Consider the following 19,329-nt stretch of genomic DNA (forward strand, 5'->3'; position numbering starts at 1 on the left):
GTCAAATGTTAAAACGTCAGTGATCACAACGTCCGGAGAAGTTTGGCTAATTGTCACCTTGCAAAATCTAAGCGTCTCACTGATGGTTAAATGAATCTATTGCATATATCAAAATGTATGGGATGTCCAGGGTACATAGATGCAAACGTGTTACCACCACTGTTGATTTGATTCTGTGTATGGAACTATCATCTCACCTCCAGTGAAGACACAGGGACACCTGTGTCACAAGTCACAATGCAAGGTAGTACACACTGTACTGCAACTCTCAAAATATACTGCTGACACCCGGTCAGCAGCCAAACACTCGTTCAGCTAAGGAAACAACCCAATGCTGATGGTACATCCTAGAAGCCTAGGAATCGTCACAATAACACAAACACAAATGAGTCACAGACAACACAAGAGAACTACTGCCATGCAAGGTGATATTAATGGGGCAAGCTACATCAACATGATCTCAATCATTTTCTCTTTCAGCTGATCAGTGGTATGGGGTCCAGCCATGGATTATGACCCCATTTGCCAACCCAAGCACCGCAGCAGAGCGTGCCTATAATGAGGCAGTGGATGTGCAATTGCATTAGTAACAGGAATGTATGACCAGACCCTTGACAGCAGTAACTGTTACATCACCTATCTTTGTAAGGACTATGGGCCTGATTACAACTTTGGAGGAGGTGTTAATCCGTCCCAAAAGTGACGGTAAAGTGACGTATATACCACCAGCCGTATTACGAGTTCCATAGGATATAATGGACTCGCAATACGGATGGTGGTATATCCGTCACTTTACCGTCACTTTTGGGACGGATTAATACCTCCTCCAAAGTTGTAATCAGGCCCAATGTGTGACTAGAATTCCATATAAGCAGAAAATAGATAGCACAAGTGCCACAGCTATGACAAGCATTGCGCACATGAAATTCCATGTACATGTCAGCCCATGTCCTAAGTCCTGACACACCCATGTTCCCGGTCTCACCCCACCCGTCTTAAGAGGTCCCTGGAATGGTAATATGTGTACCCAGATAATCCCTCCTTTACACACACCAAGAATCACAATGTTAATCCAGTGTGCTTCACCCTTTAGTATGGTATGCCATAGTCATTGTACTTCTGTCTGCATGGACGTCAGGTTAAATAATGCACTGGCTTGTAGTCTCTAAGCCCTGTTATCACCTGTAGATTGCTTCCCATGTGAAAGGTACTGTTGGCCATTTGAACTTGAATCTCACAATCAGGACTTGTGAGAGACTGATGCAGCACACACCTGTGAGCACCTCCATGCACACCAGCAATTTGAACATGCACTGCCCTTGCAGATGCTTGGAAAAGCATAGAAGCTGCCATTTTATCGATTTATCTCTGTTATGCATTGCCATAAAAATCAGCTGTGTAACACAGCCCTTGGGTTAATGTGTCACCTTCCAAAACACAGGACAAACACAGTTTTCCATTTCAACTGCCTTGTTCCTCCTCTGACCAGTCTCAGTCAGACCAATGAGTATTTACCTTGTGAAATGTCTGGATGCTTATTGACCATGCATCCTGTTAGCCTGACTGGCTCCTGTCTGTGCGTTACCCTAAAGGTTGTTTGAGGCTACATTTGTATCATAGTTGCTTTCCCAACCCTCACATTCTACAATGCATACTCAAATACATTGTATAGCATAATCTGTTTATTTATCGTACCATTGTTGGGTACTTGTCTCCAAATACCCAAATCATGGCCTATCCCTTGTCTGGGTCTCATGTATGCATGAGCGACAAAGTGTGACAGTGTACCATGGCCGTATGCAGGGATTGGGTACGGTGCCTCCAGCAGAACCAGCAACATCAGATAATGTGAATGAAAAGTCCACACATGTTAGGACCCTGACATTCCACACGCTGATTCACATTGATCACAACATATTGATGGGCCGTGCATGGTGAATAGCTGCGAGAATAATCAGCACAGAGGCTATGATGTTCCCAGATGCAGTGGGAATTTTAGAGGCCAACCTGTGTACAAATGTTGTGATGACACCCGCCGGTACAAGAATCCTGAGATATAATCTGACTCAGCACACCAAGGTTGCCCTGTTGACAGTCTCATAACACGTCTGCAGTGACAGGGTAGGACAATCCCCATGTGGGTTCTCAAATCCTCATTGGCTTTACTTCCATTGATCTCCGAAGGATACTTAGTAGAAACAGGAATATCCGCCACAGACGCATGACTAGACCTGGACGTAACTGTGACAACATAGACCCCTAAAAATATACAGGCTAAACATTGGCCCACACACGTGAACCAGACACCTCTGTGCATTTGATCACTGGAACTATGTGGCCACGTGCTGCTTGGTCTGCTGGTCCTCCACTGCCACAGGAGAGTTGTGGCTCAGTTATATGACCTCAACTGTGGCGTGACATTACAAATGTGGTTTATCTTTGGCTCTCCGTGTCACAAACACAGTACCCACTTAGTATGTACATGTGCCTGACTCATGGTGGGTTCACCATCAAGTGCCTAGGAAGCAGTATCCAACATTCCAGGACATGTGATGGCCACGTTTTGGGCCATTGACATGAACAACCGTCTGCTATCTATCCAGTGCATGCTTTGTCATTTGTGGTGTTTATGTTACCCAAAAACTAGAAAGTGCACACAGCAGTTGTTGCTACATGTATGAATAACACATGTCCTCTCTCATTTCCACACTGACTTGCATCTGAGGGTGGGACACATTGACTCCACATGCATACAAGCATATTTGCTATCATGCATCTTGTGATGGTCACACAGTGGGTCAACAACAATATTAGTAGCCAAAGCACACACATTGACCCATAGGCATTGAGTTATTGTACTTTTTTGCGTCACCTTGCTATACTCTCCTGTTGCCAAACATGCCAAATTTGTGTAATACATATATGTAGGCCACACACGTTTGGCCATCTATTGCATCAGTCAAGAGTGAAAATCCTGTACATGAAGTAGCACAGTAGTATGATGTGTCAGATGTGCCCATACACCGTCATGCCCAAAGTGGGTGCAATCAGCCTATTTCAGTATTGTCACAACTGTAATGTACCATTAAAATGGTAAAATGACCCAAACCCAGTTAATGCGAGAAATTGTGCCGCATATGTGTCAAAAAATGATGCACATGCGTCTAAAAATGATGCTTATGCCCGAAAAATGACACATAATGCCCTGAAAGAACCATTGGCCCTGAGCGGTATTTTCCACACTGTACCTCCGAAAATTGGTTAAGTTTGAAACAATTTTGAACCATATGGATGCAGGGTTAAATCTACTCCTATGCGTCAATACAAAATGACGCGCAGACTGTATGCGTCATATTATTTTGACGCACGACAATAAAAACACACCGCATTTTAGGCAGGAAGTGATGTAACAGGATATCCTGTTTACAGAATAGGTACAGTGGGTGTACTTTCACTTTCACATTGCAGTCTGTGATATTTCCTGACTGTGTGGCTGTGTCTTAATTTGTCTCTGTGCATTTAGTGATTTTGTCTCCAGTGTGGTCTTTTAATTGTCTTTTTGTGTATAAAAACTGTCTGTGGTATCCTGTCTGAGTGTTTTTGTGGTCATTTGTGTTGTCAACAATTGTCTTTGTTTTGTTGGGAGTCTGTTGTGGGTAGTGGTAGTTTGGGTATAGTTGGGCTGTGTTAGTAGTTTTTTTTTATTTTTCCTGTCCTACTTTCCCCCGATTCTCCTTTGTTCCCCTTTATCCCTTATTTCTATTTTTGTACCATTATGTTGGGTAGGCCTCGTCTTGGCAGGATGGGAGAGGAGGAGCTGGGTGGGTTCATTTGGCTGGTGTGCCATTTCCTACCCCTGATGATTGAGGCAGGTGGGTGTGTGATCCAGGGGTGTCACACTGAGGCACGGAGGCTCCGGTGGGCAAAGGTGTTGCATCATCTGCAGAGGATATACAACATACCACGAAATGGTCACCAGCTGAAGCACCGCTGGGCTGACCTTGTCTCCAGGGAGCAAGATCTGCTGGACCACCTGGGGATTGTGATTGGTGGCCCTGTGGTGAGTACAAATCATGTTAATGTGCAAGTTTAAATGCTCTGTAGTGACATTAGCTGATTTTTACAACATCTGCCGGCAATGTTGTTGAGCGTGTGGAATGCTACTGAAACAGACAGGGTCATATTTCTACTTTGTTAAGGACCACAATTGCAAGCTGTTTGGAAGCAAGAGCTCCGCAAACTTACTGAATACATTTGTATTTAGTAAGTTTGCGCCGCCTTTGTGTCAAACAGCAACACAAATCAGGTGCAAAATATGTATAGATATAGGCCACAGTTGCCTGTGAGGTATAAAATTTTCCGACACATTACCGTCATTTGTTGACGCAACAGCTAGACTAACTTTATAAACACAACAGGAGCCTGAAAATTAGTGCAGGCTTCACGTCAATTGATGATAGCAATGTGGCGCTAACATATGTCTCATGTGTGTTAGGTGAGTGTGTCAGGAAATCGATCATGGAAATCCCGAAAATATAAGGAATTATTGTGCCCCTCCATTCATTTCAGATACATGTCTGATCTGGATTTGTACACATACGTAACAAGTTCTAGCTGCGCTTAGCTAACATCTTAGACTGGTATTTGGAGTTTGTAATGCCACATTTAAATTAGGGATGGCTGGCCAAAGATATGCACATGGATTCATATCTCTATGGTTGGTGCAACTCATCATAGCTGTGCCACATCAAATGAAGAAACTGATGCAAATTGAGGGCTAACAACTGTCCGTGGCACTCTGTACATTGTACCTGTGTGTCATAAATTGGTCAGAGTCACAATGGCTGGTTGATTGGTAATGCAGTCCTCACAGAAAGTGGCTTTGGATGTCTCTCAAGGATACACATGAGAAGACAAATACACTCCATGATTTTGTCTGCTCACTAATGAAGGAGCATGTTTGCCACCACATGATAGTTAGGGCAACTGCATGTGTGCAGATATGTGTGTATCACTCACTGGAGTCCCTGGGTCTGTACATGTTTGCCGTGGTATGTAGGATGAAGTTTCATCATGTTTGAGAGGCTTTACTTTCTGATTTAATCTTACACATAGTATTTGTCTTTTGAATTGTTGTACAGTGCACAGACATTGAGCACATTTCTCCCTTCCATGCCTTACAGGTGGACCGGCACCCTACACTGTTGGTGATGTGGCTCGATTGGAGGACCCAGACATCTCCAGTAAGTGTTGATATTTTTGTTATTTGTTATGTGTTGTGTTTGCTGGTGATGTGTGATGGACTCCTGTGTGTTCGACACATAGCAAGGTGCGATGCGCTAGCCAATCATTTGTTTTGTTCCATGAGTGGAATATCATTTTATCACTATCTTTGAGTTGGCCAATCCTTACCGTATTGTCATATTTTGGTATTCTAGGTCAGTCCTGTAGGCACGGCAATGTGAATAGGGATGAGTCATGTGGATAAAACTGGATTCAGAAAAAGTAGCAGTGGACCATATTAGTGAATTAGTCAGCCAGTCAGACCCGGATTCTCCCAGAATAGGGATGCCAAAGTCTTACCCACAGACTTCTGCTTTCTATTCACTAATGGACGTGTTGAACTGTATGTTAAACTTCCTAGCAGCATGTAGCTCCACATGTAGTGCTACGAGTATGTGGCACTTGAGTACAATGGCCTAGGTGTGCATGCAACTCATGGCCAGAGTTGTTTTTTCATCTCTCTGTTTGTTGTAAGTCATGGCTTACTGGTAGTAAATGATGTGGGCAAAAGTCTGCATTTCCAAACATGAGTGTTGATGGGATTGTCCAAGGGTTAGCTGTCTCCTATTTGGAGATCCTCCTTACCTGTGGTGTGTGTGCTGGGCCAAACCCATATCCATCTTTCCTAAGCTTCCTGGGTGTCCTTGTTGTTAGAAATTATTAGTTGATTGTCCACCCCCCTCCCCCTCAGACACAGGCATAGGGTAGTGAATAGTGTACCTAGGACTGATGATACAAGTTTGGTACACAGACATATAAATCAGTGAAGCACTTGTCTGAACCTAGTATACCCACTCATGATTAGCACATGCTTTCTATACTGGCAAGTCCATTTACAACTCGCAGATCATGTGGCCCTAGATTGCCATCCCCTACAATGACATTTGTTGCCCTGGCAGTGGTGGAGGATGTGCAGAATGATTTTTAGCTGACAACTGGCAGAACTATGATGCCAAAATCATGCCAGTTGTTACCCATCTTCTAGGGTTTGGATGTGCTATGTGTGAAAGCACCTTTGTAGGCTGGCTTGCCATGTACTTCCTCCTGGACAATCAATGATCTGTATGATGATATGAGCTGTTACAAGTACATTAGATGTATTGTCTGATTTACTTCTTGTGTCATTTCACACAATGCAGTATCTAATGTTTGATTTTCTATTCGTCTTAACAGCTGCAAATATGACTCCCATCCAGGTCAGGGAGTTTCAACGGCGGGCAATGCGATACCCCCACATACTTGATGTCGAGTCTGGGTACCGCAACATGGCCCGAAGATATCGCCATGAACGAGCCTCTGGATCCTGGAGGGCATTTGCACAAGGGGGCCCTTCTGAGTCTACCACAGCCACCACCAGCAGCACCACCACTACCACCCAGGTGGCACCAACAGCAGCTGGGACCTTTGCGGGACCGTCAACTGCTCCAGGACCAGGCACAGCACCACCTGCAGGGCAGCCCACAGCCATTGCTACCCATACTTCCTCGGCTGGCCCCAAGACCACCCCTGCAGCAGCCATTGACCCTGCTGCTTTTGCTCAGATGCAAAGGAAATTGGACCGTGTCCTAAGAAAGATGACCAGACTGCAGCAGGAGGTGGCACAGGTCAACCGGTGGGTGCGTTCCATCAAGAAGACCCTGAGGAGGGCCAACCTGTAGACATCTAGACGGACATGATTCCCTCCCCTCCCTCCTCTTGCCTGGTTCTTACACTTTGTGGGTTTAGGTGGCTTAGTGTTAGGTTAGTATAGGCTGTTAGTTTAGTTAGTGGTAGTGGGTGGGGGGTGGATGTTTCAGAATATTTCTACTGTTTATTTTTATGTGTGCGGGTGGGTAAGTGGGGTGGGCAATGTTGGAGTTCTTGTGCTTTTCAACAACAAAAATTACAAACTAAAAAAATACAAAAAAATATATATTTGTTTAGTATAGGATAGTATGTGTTTAGGTTAGTATCTGTTGTCCTCCATGTGTCCCGTCTCATAAGGGGGGTGGGGGCTGATGTTTAGATCGTTTCGTTAAATGTGATAAGTAAGTTTAGCCTAGGTTAGTTAGGGACAGTTGTGGGTAATGAGTAGTTAGAGTAGATTAGGTTAGGTAAGGTCTTTCCCTGAGTTTTCACTTCTGTTTTTACTGTTTAATAAATATCTAGGTAACCCTTTACAGTATGTGTCAAATGCTTGTAGATGAGGGCCTTGGCATGAGTGAACAGTGTCTCTTTTGTATTAGAATTTGTGTCCTATGCTGCAAACAAATCCCAACTGAGCTGTAACATTGGCAGCTACCCCAAAGCTACTTAGCTAAGATTCGGCCATTCATTGCAACCACCAATCACGCTTACTATGGATCCCAAAGTGTTTTTTTTTCGTAATGTATGTTTTCAACGTCACATACTGTGCTTCCAGGTTTGGTACTGGGGACACTGTGTTAAGTCTGACTGCAGTCTGATGTCCAAGGAAATCCTTATAAGGTGAGTGGTAGTAAGCTCTCTTGTAGTATAGTGTACATAACTCACATAGAACACTGTTTAGCATGGTTACTTATTTGGATGTAAACTCATACACCTCCATTCATACAGTTTGGTGTGTGTTAGCTTAAATTTGTGAGAAATGTCACATGTGTTAGTTTTGCATTGAAGCAACAATTTGAAGGCACTATTTACTGGCTTTGACATCCCTTGAGGAAGCGTTATTCTGTCCAACACAGCATTATGGTGTATAGTTTCTATTTTCCTCAGAAATAACCCTCAGGAAGGGCAGAGTATGGTACAGTCCAGGCCACTGTGCATAGTTATCAGCCCACATTGTTTCAGGACAGTTGTATAGACAATCTATAATAACTGACAGGAGGCAAACTTCACTGATCTACTGCACGGTTGATGTGTCACATTACACAGAGACAAAGTGGTTGTGTAAGTGCTATTTATTGAAAATTGCTGTAGTGCTAAATGTACATTGTCCATGATTGTGAGTCCATTATAGTGACATCTTCCATTGTGATCCTACACAAGTGCAAATAGACATGTCATTGGACATGCTGGTGTGAAGTGTCAGACAATGCAGAGAGGGACAGCATTTGCCAATGAGTTAGTGAGAGACAATCACAGGGCAGGCTGACAAGATAAACAGTGGGTTGCAGAACAGTGCTTGAGTACAGTCGTTGCAAGACTGGCATGTTACAAAGCGCAGGACCTTGGTAATAGGTAGCCATGTGGCAGGGACTAGTGCTACCGGGTATTCTTACGTGTGAAGGTGATCTGTTCCTGCTCTTCCTCTTCTGATGTGTGTGTTGCCTCCTCTGCCCTTGGTGGTGGTATTTGTGAAGGGGCAACACACACCTCAGTGTGTGTAGACGTGGAGTCAGACATCCCGGTAGCTGCTAGCTGTGGGGGTCTTAAGGGCAGTACTGCAGCAAGGAGGATCTGCTGGTTTTTAAGAATAGCAGCCACATCATGGTGGTAGGCAGCCAGGTCGGGCCTGGGGGGTTCAATGTTGCATTCGTGCACGCGTTGATAGGATTGCTGTTGTAGGTGTTGGGTCAACTGTATTACGGCTGTGCTGATTTCCTTCAGCCTTTCTTCTACTTCCTGCAAGATAGTTGTTCGCCCTTGCATAGCTGCTGCCTGTTCTTCAGTTGACATCATTCATGAACGCACCCCCTCTAGGCTGGCTGCCATAGTTTGCATTCCCACCCGCACCTCCTTGGCCAGCTCCCGCTGTACTCCGACTACAGTTTTCTCAAAGCTGGTGCCAGTGTCGTCAGAGTCCTCAGCTGTATTGGAGCTGGCAGGTCGTACAATAGGGGTTGTGGGTGGGTCCTCTGTGATGGCTGCTAGTTCTGTGCTCCTCCTTGGGACTGAAGGTGGGGTCTGGAGGGTTTCAAGGACCTCTTGGAGGGTCTGCTGGCTGATGTTTGTCAGCTCGTCATCCATGTCATCAGGGTAGTCCAGGACAGGCATATCCGCAGGAGATCCATCGTCCTCTGCAATGAAATACGGTACAATTAGTGTGTCTGTGTTGTGGCATTTGTAATGTGACATGCCTGCCTTGTGATTATTTTCACATTGTGATCTTGGTTCCTGTTCATTGTTCCTGTCTTTCAGATTGGCATTCTCCCAGGCTTATGCCCCCCCTGCATGTCACATGTATTGTGGTCAGTTTGTGGACTTGTCAGAATCATCTCCTCTAGGTGTTGGTTCAGGCCAAATAGTGAATTGCCACCTTCTTGTCCTACTCAACCCTCCGTCTACTTCTATTCTCATGGTGAGGCCTTTCACTGGCTGTGGGAGCTCTGAGGGCACTAGCACCACATTTAACAATCTGGACCTGCCCCAGTCTCTGGGCCTGATTCTAACTTTGGAGGACGGTGTTAAACCGTCCCAAAAGTGGCGGATATACCACCTACCGTATTACGAGTTCCATAGGATATAATGGACTCGTAATACGGTAGGTGGTATATCCGCCACTTTTGGGACGGTTTAACACCGTCCTCCAAAGTTAGAATCAGGCCCTCTGTTCTTTCACATCCACCTATATGTAGTTGAAATGTAGCATATACTATGTATAGCATTGTTATGGCACAATATGGATGTCAGTATTGGTAATGTGTACTGCTGATGTTGGGGAATGTGTGGTACATTGGATTGCCCTGATTGTCGTAGCAGTGTCCTATTTCCTCCTCTGACTGTTCAGGTGTATTTCTGTGACCAGTTACATGTGTCCTCCCCCTCAATGCTGTTGTCAGAGCAGTATGGCATTTGAGATGTTGCATTGTGACCCAGGCCCAGGGTGGACCCTGACATCTGCAGCATGGGTATGACATTAGTGCTGGGTACCTTCTAATGTTGATGGCATTGGCTGATGTTTGCGGCAACTATGGACATTCACATTTGACAGGACTGGAACATTTGTCTTGTTTCAGGGGATTGTTAATGTTGTCATCCTGAACCCTCTAATTTAGGTGTGTATGATCCATGGGGACGTTACTGCCATTAGCTACTTGACCAGCACACACAGCGGAGGTGGTAGTGGCAACTGTTGTCAATGTTACATTCCACTTGTAGGTATGGCCAGAGGTTGTTAATTGGGCCCTAGTTAATATAGGGAGTATAGTGGCTGACGTGTGACAGGAGGCCAGTTTGACGTTGTGCCCTTCCCTCCTGGCCTGGCTTTACTTTTGCAACATCCTTGGCATGGCAGCATACCTCCATGGAAAGGTTGTTGGTGTTGTGTAGTGGTGTGCCCCAGGTTTCCTCTGAACATGCCATGCCCCCGTGCTGTGCCCCTTTACCCATGCCACTCCGTGAATATCATGACTTACATGCATTGTGTAGTAGGTATTCCCCCCGCTGGCAGTTAACATTTGTGCATTTTAATTCCCCAAGCGACTTACCCTGCATGTGCGTTGTCTCCTGGTAGTCTGCGCTGTCCTGTCCTTGAATCCCTGTGACGATCCCCTCAGGGATGACGGCTGCGACCATCTCCTCCATGTGGTCCAGGGCCTCCTGGTGTGCTGGACTCCCACCTCCAGTCTGCAGTGCTGCCTTCCTGTTCCTGGCCATCTTTTCCTTGGCCCTGCGCTTGCAGTCATGCCAGCGTTTCTTGCACTCGATGACTGTTCTGCGTACTTCTGCCACACTGTTAATCTTGTCAACAATTTGTTGCCATATTGCCTCTCTCCTACTGATTGGCAACTTTGAGGTGACAAATAGTTGGTGCTGGTGTTCCGTCACCTCTTTCACCAGAATTTCCTGCTCCTCTGCACTGAAGCAACACTTTCTTTTCTTCTTCTCCCTGTCCTGGGTCTTGTGTGGGTCCTCCTGGCTGGTTCTTGGTCTGTTGTCATCTTCCTGGGGTCTGTGCAAGCATCTGGGATCCATTTTGGCTCTCCTCTGCACAAATTGCTGTGTTTGCGGCGAGTTTTGACGCAATTGCGTCAAAAAACGCCGCATATCCGGTTTGGGATGTCATAAATCGTCTCACAGTCATAACGTTGTTTTCCTTTATGATGTGACGATGTGGTGTGCGTCAGAGAAAATGAATCACACCTGTGGTTTGCACCGCTGGGCGTCAAAGTATAAATTTGTCGCCTGCACGGCGCAAAGAAATGGCGTTAGCCGGCAGTAATATTTTAGGCGCAAAACTGCATCAGCGCAGTTTTGCGTCAAAATGTATAAATATGGGCCTAAATGTGCCAATTATATGTGTGCCGATTTTGTCATGTTTAGAGATGACAGCACAAGCACATTACCACGGGTTAGCAGGGGTAAAGTGCACAGAGTCTTATGGCCAACAAACATTTAGATTCAGCAACAGAAGGCACAGATCTGGAGTGACCCTGCAAAAAAGGCGATTCTCCACCAGATTATGCCTTAGCACTTTGTCTTGGTCCTCTGGAGGATTAAAAATTACTAAGTCCTAAAATTACTAAGTCCCACAAAGTTCTCTCCATCTAGAACTTTTCATCAGTGCTGGATATGTTGCAGATTGGTCAAAGGGGTCAAAAGATATAAAGAGGACCTTTCTTCTAATGTCTTTTCCAAACAACATGGAAATCACCAAAGGCAACTTTCTCTGTCAAGCAGTCAAAACCTGCTAGAAGAAAACATAGCAAATAATGCAAAACACTGCCCAATGAGGGACACCAGTAATAGCGGTGGGCTTGGTGGCAGCAGGGATGACACCCTGGGGGTGGCTGTAATCATGGTCCAGTGATGTGGCAGTGCCTGGATTGGTTCGAGGGGTGGGGACTGCTGTGGACGAGACCTGTCCGCCTTTGTTAGGTAGGGGTGCGAGGCTCTGGCCCACAACAGGCCCCTGTTCACCTGCCACTACGGCTGGAGGTTTCATTCAGCTCTCACGCGATCCCGGATATCCAGGTTCGCATCAGAGTGGACCTTGCTCGTAATTCTGAGGGCGTTCAGGAACCAAGAATATTTTGTCACCCTTCCATGCTTCTGACTGGCACATGAATGCTTGTAACTGCTGGGAGAAACTAAAGTCGAGCCAGGCTGTGAGCTCACAATAATAGTGCATAGGGAAGGATGGATGGATGGTTAGAACATTTTGTCTAGGGTACTCTGCTTAGAAATCTAATGTATGTAAATCTTTATTCCAGTTTTGAACAAGTCATATTTTACTTTCATTGCAACTGGTGTTGTGTTGTCTATGGTCTCCTTTGTTTTGATAATGACTACAGCCTGGGATGTGTTTCTCTAACTGAAAATCACTGCAGATGCAGGCTGGTTTAGTTGGTGTGTTCTGATACTGCTCAGTTGTGGTGCTCGACAGGTCCCCTCCATATTGTGCAGATGCACAGTGTGCGGCTCTGTTTAGTTTGACAAATTTTTATGCAGTTAGTTTTTAGTTATTAAGAAAGGTGATATCTACGTGCAAGTCCATGATGGATTTTGTAGCCCATGCACATGTAACAAGTCAGAAATTGCGCTGGATGACGCTGTTTCAAACATTTATGAACAATACAGGTTATGAACCCTCAAAATGTAATGTACCACAACCATGATGTGGTCAAAGAACAGACCCCACTGAAGCTACAGCTGCACAACAATGACATTTGACATTTTAAGGCATGAGAGCATCCATAAATTGTCAAATGCCTACATGGAGTCACAAACAAGGACTGCCATCAGCACAGCACACCAGGGACTCTAAACTGTCACAATGCACTTCCACATATGGACAACCACATCCCTTCATCACTAGAGCATTCCAGTGAAATGAATGCATTCCAGTCTGTCTAACGGACTAGAGGCCAGATTTACTAAAAAGTGGTACAGCGCAGTGCTGCGCCACAATTGGCAGCACCGTGCTGCATCACTTTAGAAACAGAGGGATGCGCCGTATTTATTGGAATACAGCGCACCCCTGCGTTTCCCCCTATGCTGATGCTAAATTGAGCTGCCTAGAGCCCATGCACATCCTTGAACCATTGTGCAAGGATGTCTTAGTTGAGGGGTTTGATTGTTTATGTGCGAGAAGGTGTCCCTTCCTGCACATAAACAATCACTAATGGCGATTTGACACTTCTGTGTGTGCTGCAGAATGCAGGAGCACACAAAGAAGTGCCAAAGCGTCATTTTGAAATGATTGTTTATGTGCAGGAAGGGACACCTTCTCGCACATAAGCAATAATTTCTGGCATTTGCTCTTTCTACGCGCGCTGCAGAATGCAGCACACATAGAAAAAGCAAAAAACGAGTAGGAATAAAAGGACATTAATCCATCGTAAAACACTAGCTTGTCACACTGCGCTGTATTTTAGACTGACCCACCATACAGCATTTCTTCATAGCCCTCCACATTGCGTGGCATCTTAGGGACAGCAACTCATCAAAAACGCACTGCATCACTACGACACTGCAGCGCCACACTGCCCTGTCCTGGTGCCTTAGCCGAGCACACTTTGTTGCATCTTATGGTAAAGGACCCACCACAAATTACAGCATGCTAGTGACATCAGCTCCCCCACTGTTCTGCATCTCATAGACAATCAGCCATCACACTGTATAGTACACTCAACACCTTAACACACTACCTAGCACTACATCCTAGTGAAACTAATCTGCCACAATACACTAGATCATCGAGGCTCCAAATTCTTATTCTAGACTGAATAAATAAATGAATGAGTGGGTGAATAATAATATTTATAATGCTCACCATACGCTGTCCTTTGGTACAGGTCATATCAAATAAATGTGATTTCAGCCAATTTTTGAAAGCTGAAGCTTGGTTATCATCTGTTGCCTCCCCTGGGCAGCTCCACCTGTTGCTGCTGCCTCTGCCGTGAGCAAACTTAGAGCCTGCTTGACTCTCAGTTCGAGGCCCACCTCCACCCACAGGCTCCTGCCTGTGCCTCATCCCTGCAAGTAAGTATCTTCTGTCTCTCTTTACTTCTGCCTTTACTTCTGTCCTTTACTTCTATATCCTTTGTCTGTCTTTAATTCCTTTTTCTCCCGCTTGTCTCTTTTTTGCTCCCTTGTCTGTCCCGCGTTTTCCCCCGCACTGCTTCTGGCCTTGCCCCCTTGCTCCAGCAGGGTTTTTCCCACCCGCCCGCCTCCCAGCTGACTGGATCTCCCGCCTCCCTCCCCTTTTAATGACTGCTGCTGCGCAGCCATATGTCTGTCTGTGCCCATCCATGCCCGTCCGCGCCTGGACTGCGCCCAGCACCACAGACCCTGGTTCTTGCCCCATCCGGCGGTTCAACACCAGCACTCTACGTACCCTCAACCCAAGAAGATCCTATCCTACCCCAGGAACACACATGGACCTTTTTCATGCCGCACATGCTCCAGCACCCTCCAAGGACCACCACATGATCCTGCACCAAGCACGGACGACCACCTCAAGTGCATACTCCTCAACACAAGCTCCCTCATCAAGCATGTGGTAGAAGTCTGGGACCTCCTCAACTCAACAGCCCCGGACGTCGCCTTCTTCGCGAGACATTGATCATCCCCACCACTGCCCCAGACATCGCAATGGCCATCCCGGACAATTACAAAATCATCCAAAAGGACAGAGGCAACCGGCTGGAGGAGGCATTGCCATAGTCTACAAGAACAATCTCCACCTGACAACCACCAACAAGTCGCAATCTCAGTCAACCCACGAACACCTACACTTCCAGATTCAGACCAACCCCAATGCCTCCCTCCATGGCACCCTCATCTACAGGCCGCCCAGACCCCAACGCTAGTTCTACGAAGACATCACCGACCTCTTTGCCCCTAAGTGCTCACCTCCTACGACTACATCCTATTCGGCGACCTCATCTTCCACCTTGATACCCACGATGACCCCAATACCACAAAGCTCCTGGAAAACCTCACAACATTCAGCCTCAAACAACTCGTCAACGTCCCCACCCACAGAGCTGGACACATCCTCGACCCCATTTTCTCAACAGGAGACAACATCATCATCTCTCACACCTCCGAACACCATTTGACTAACCACAAGTGTGTCCACTTTACCTACACAAAGAACACTGCATGCCAATGCGCCCTCCGTCCCCTCAGCAGACGCTGGGGCAAAGTTACAGAAGCACAACTCACCAGTGCTCTCAACCACCTCCTCCCACTGGACGCAGCGGACGCTAATGAAGCTGCACGCAATCTACACCACTGGTTATCAGAATGCGTTGACAACGTAGCCCCCCTAAGGCAACCGGCAGGAAATCGATAGTGCAAAACACCTAACTGGTTTGCAGCAGACCTACAGGAATCCAAGCGCTCCTAAAGACAACTAGAACAGAAATGGAGGAACAGCAAATCAACAGAAGACCGCACAGCCTACAATAATACAGTCACCACGCACCACCAGAACATCAGAGTCACTAAAAAAGCCACCATTCAAGCACGCCTCAACACAAGCACTCAGAACAGCAAAGAGCTCTTCCCCTTTGTGAAAGAGTTCACAAACCCCGGGGCAGACACCTCACCCATCCCTCCCTCTCAAGTCCTCTGCAACGACCTCCCCACCTTCTTTCACCAAAAAATCCAGGCCATTTATGAAGGCTTCAGAAACCAAAACTCACCAGCATTGCTCACCACCAGGGACCTAGCACTTCCCCAGATCCTGAACTCCTGGACCCCCATCACCAAAGAGGACCCACAAAGAATGATGAACTCCATCCACTTGGGAGCACCCTTGGCTCTGTGCCCTCATCATATTTTCAACCTGGCCAGTGCCACCATAGCCCCGGAGCTCTATCGAACTATCAACCGATCTTTCAAGACTGCCACCTTCCCATCAGACTGAAAGCACGCCGAGATCAACCTGCTGCTCAAGAAACCCACCGCTGACACAAGGGAGCTGAAAAAGTACCGACCCATCTCTCTGCTCCCTTTCCCAGCCAAGGTAACGGAGAAGGCCGTCAGCCAGCAACTCACCGAATCCTTGAGACACACCAAATCCTAAACTGATCCCAATCCGGATTCAAAAGCAACCACAGCACTGAAACTACACTCCTACCAGTCAACAACTACATATGCATCATACTAGACCATGGAGGCACAGCCACACTCATCCTCCTCAATCTCTCTGCTGAGTTTGACACCGTCTCCCACTCCACCCTCTGCAACAGATTACATGGAGCCGGCATCTGAGATAAAGCATTGGATTGGATCAGGTCCTTCTTCACCGGAAGAACACAGAGTGTCAGACTACCACCATTCACATCAGAACCCAAAGACACATACTGCGGAGTGCCCCAAGGATCTTCACTCAGCCTGACACTTTTCAACAGCTACATGGCCCCATTTGCCAAGATCATCAAACAACAAGGGTTAAACACAGTCTCTCACGCCGTCGATACCCAAATGTTCCTCTCCCTGTCCAAGGACTCTTCAAAGGCCAAGAGAAATTTCCACAATGGGATGAGAGCGGTCGCCGCCTGGATGGAAGCCAGCTGCCTCAAACTCAACTCAGACAAGACAGAGATCCTCATAATCCGCTCCACCCCTTCCACCTTGACCGATTCCTGGTGGCCTACTGCACTGGGAAACGCCACCACCCCCATGGACCATGCATGCAACCTGGGCATCATCCTGGATTCCTCTCTATCTATGACCTGCAAAGTCAATGCCATCTCTTTGCCATGCTTCCACACCCTCTGACTCCTGCAGAAGATTTTCAAGTGGATTTCCTTCGACATGATGAAGACAGTCATCCACATCCTCGTCACTAGCAAACTGGACCACAGCAACGCACTTGATGCCGGCATCACCAAGAAACTTCAATCAAAACTACAAAGAATCCATTATCACGCAGCCAGACTCATCCTGGACATCCCCTGACACAGCCACATCTCCTCCCACCTCACAGACCTACAGTGGCTCCCAGTCAACAAGTGCATCACATACAAACTCCTGAGCCACACCTACAAGGCACTACACAACGCAGGACTAGCATACCTCAACCACCACCTCATATTCTACGTATCCAACAGGTGTTCTTCCCAGCTCACCCTTGCAGCTGTCCCCAAGATCCTCAAAAGCACAGGAGGAGGAAGATCCTTCTCCTACCTCGCACACCAGGCATGGAACATGTTACCACTCAAGCTCAGGCAGACCGCATCATTGAAGCAGTTCAGGAAGGACCTTGAGACCTGGCTCTTTGACTGAGCAGCACGCCCACAAACAGCACCTTGAGGCCCTATGGGTGATTAGCCAGGCTCTACAAATCTATGATTGATTGATTGATTGATTAAGTCAGAGGGCAAAGAGAATTCCATAGAATACCGCCACTGAGAGGTAATGCCTTGCTCCACCTAATCTTAAGGTTTACCTGCAAAATGACAGACAATAACTGGTGAGCGCTCATAAACCTTCTGACTTGTAGGTGCATAGTGAGTTTTTTTCCTGTTAAGTAGCTGGGAGGTAGCTCATTGACACCCATACATAATCCAGCCAGTTTTAACCTAATCCTGCCTTTTATTATTAAACAAGGTGGTTGTTTATGAGCTTCAGACAAATGATGACTGCAGCCTTTTTCCTTTCCGCAATTACACTATGTAATATGAAAGTAGATTGCACATAAGCTGTTAGCAATCTGGGCTTCAGTTTATTGGTCCTCAAACTACTTCAACTTTATGGATATGAAACAGCAGTAGAAGGTTGGGCTAAGTTTAATTAGAACATTGGAATGTTGGTAGCTCCATTGAAAACAATGGAGTGCTGCGGGCTTTTACTGGCCGGTAAAAGCCCGCAGCGCCAACATTCCAATGTTCGCTTTGTTCACAGCAACAGCTGTGAACAAAGCGTGACGGAGCCCGAGGGGATTTTAATCCCCTCGGGCTCCGTGAACATTTTTTTTTTTAAATAGAACATTCTGCCCTGTGTGGCAGAATGTTCTAATAGCCTTAGAACCCGCCTTCGGCTCGGGCATTTAACTCGGGGAGTGGGCCTTTAATAGCCGGTAGAGCCCACTACGGCGGGTTCTAAGGCTATATTAGCTGATAAAAGCACTTAGCATTGACCAAGACTTTGTGGGCACTGAGAGACATTTTGTCATCAAACTGAATCCTGAGGGTTTCGTTTTTTATGTCATGGGAAACTATTCTGCATCCAGAAGCCATCTTGGGAGGTCTATCCTAGTACGATCCTTTGACCACTTAATGTAAATGCTGTAACAGGAGAGTAAGGTCTTCACATAAGAGTCAGTAGCCACTCAAGTAGGAGGAAAGTTCTTTATTTCATGTTATGACTTTAGGTTACATCAGGCAGGTCCTGTCAGGGTTTCTTTTGCTACCCGCGTAAGATTGCATACCTAGTTGCCAGTATCATTTTGTAGCTGCACCTATGGCCAACTAGTGGGCAATCTGTGCTAGTGTCGTGAATCAGGCTAGGGTATGTATCACTCTTGTTTGGGATTTGATGTTTCCTTTATCAGGGCTCTTTTCCCCATCTTGCTCAATTTTGTTTTTATGAAAATTAAACCAAGTGACTTGCAGTATTAGTATCCATGATCTACTGTGGGATGAAGATAAAGTCATGATTAAGCTTACTGACCCACTAAATATTTCAAAAGTGGCCTCACTTGACCCTTTAAATTGATGCCTTATGAGGCAGTTTGCTCAGTCAGCTAACCTGGAGCAATGTTACTACGCTCTTGCTTGTTTAGATTGCTAATTAGGTCTGGGTGGAATTTTTATTACACCAGAGTAATTGGAGTAATTCCAGTAATTATGCATTACTCTTGTGATGCAAAATTGTGCCAGTTTAAGTAATTTACAGTAATTATAAGCAAAAATCCTACCGCAGAAGCACAGGGATAAAGATCGAAGAGAGAGCGAGTGGATGCTGACGACTGCTGTTCATGTCCTGTAGCATTTACTGCATCTTAGTGCAAAATGTTTCTTCGGGTCCCTTCAATGCACTTGGGTGCTTTTTGCTCTAAATAAAATTGTGGCAAATGCTGGATTATGCTTCTCACATAATTACAAGTGATTTTGCTTTAATTGTGAGTAATTACGCTAGAGAGAATTACATCAGTTATGCACACTCGTAATGTTAATAGCTTTTGCAGAG

Source organism: Pleurodeles waltl, chromosome 3_1 (genome assembly GCF_031143425.1).
Source record: "Pleurodeles waltl isolate 20211129_DDA chromosome 3_1, aPleWal1.hap1.20221129, whole genome shotgun sequence".
NCBI lineage: Eukaryota > Metazoa > Chordata > Amphibia > Caudata > Salamandridae > Pleurodeles > Pleurodeles waltl.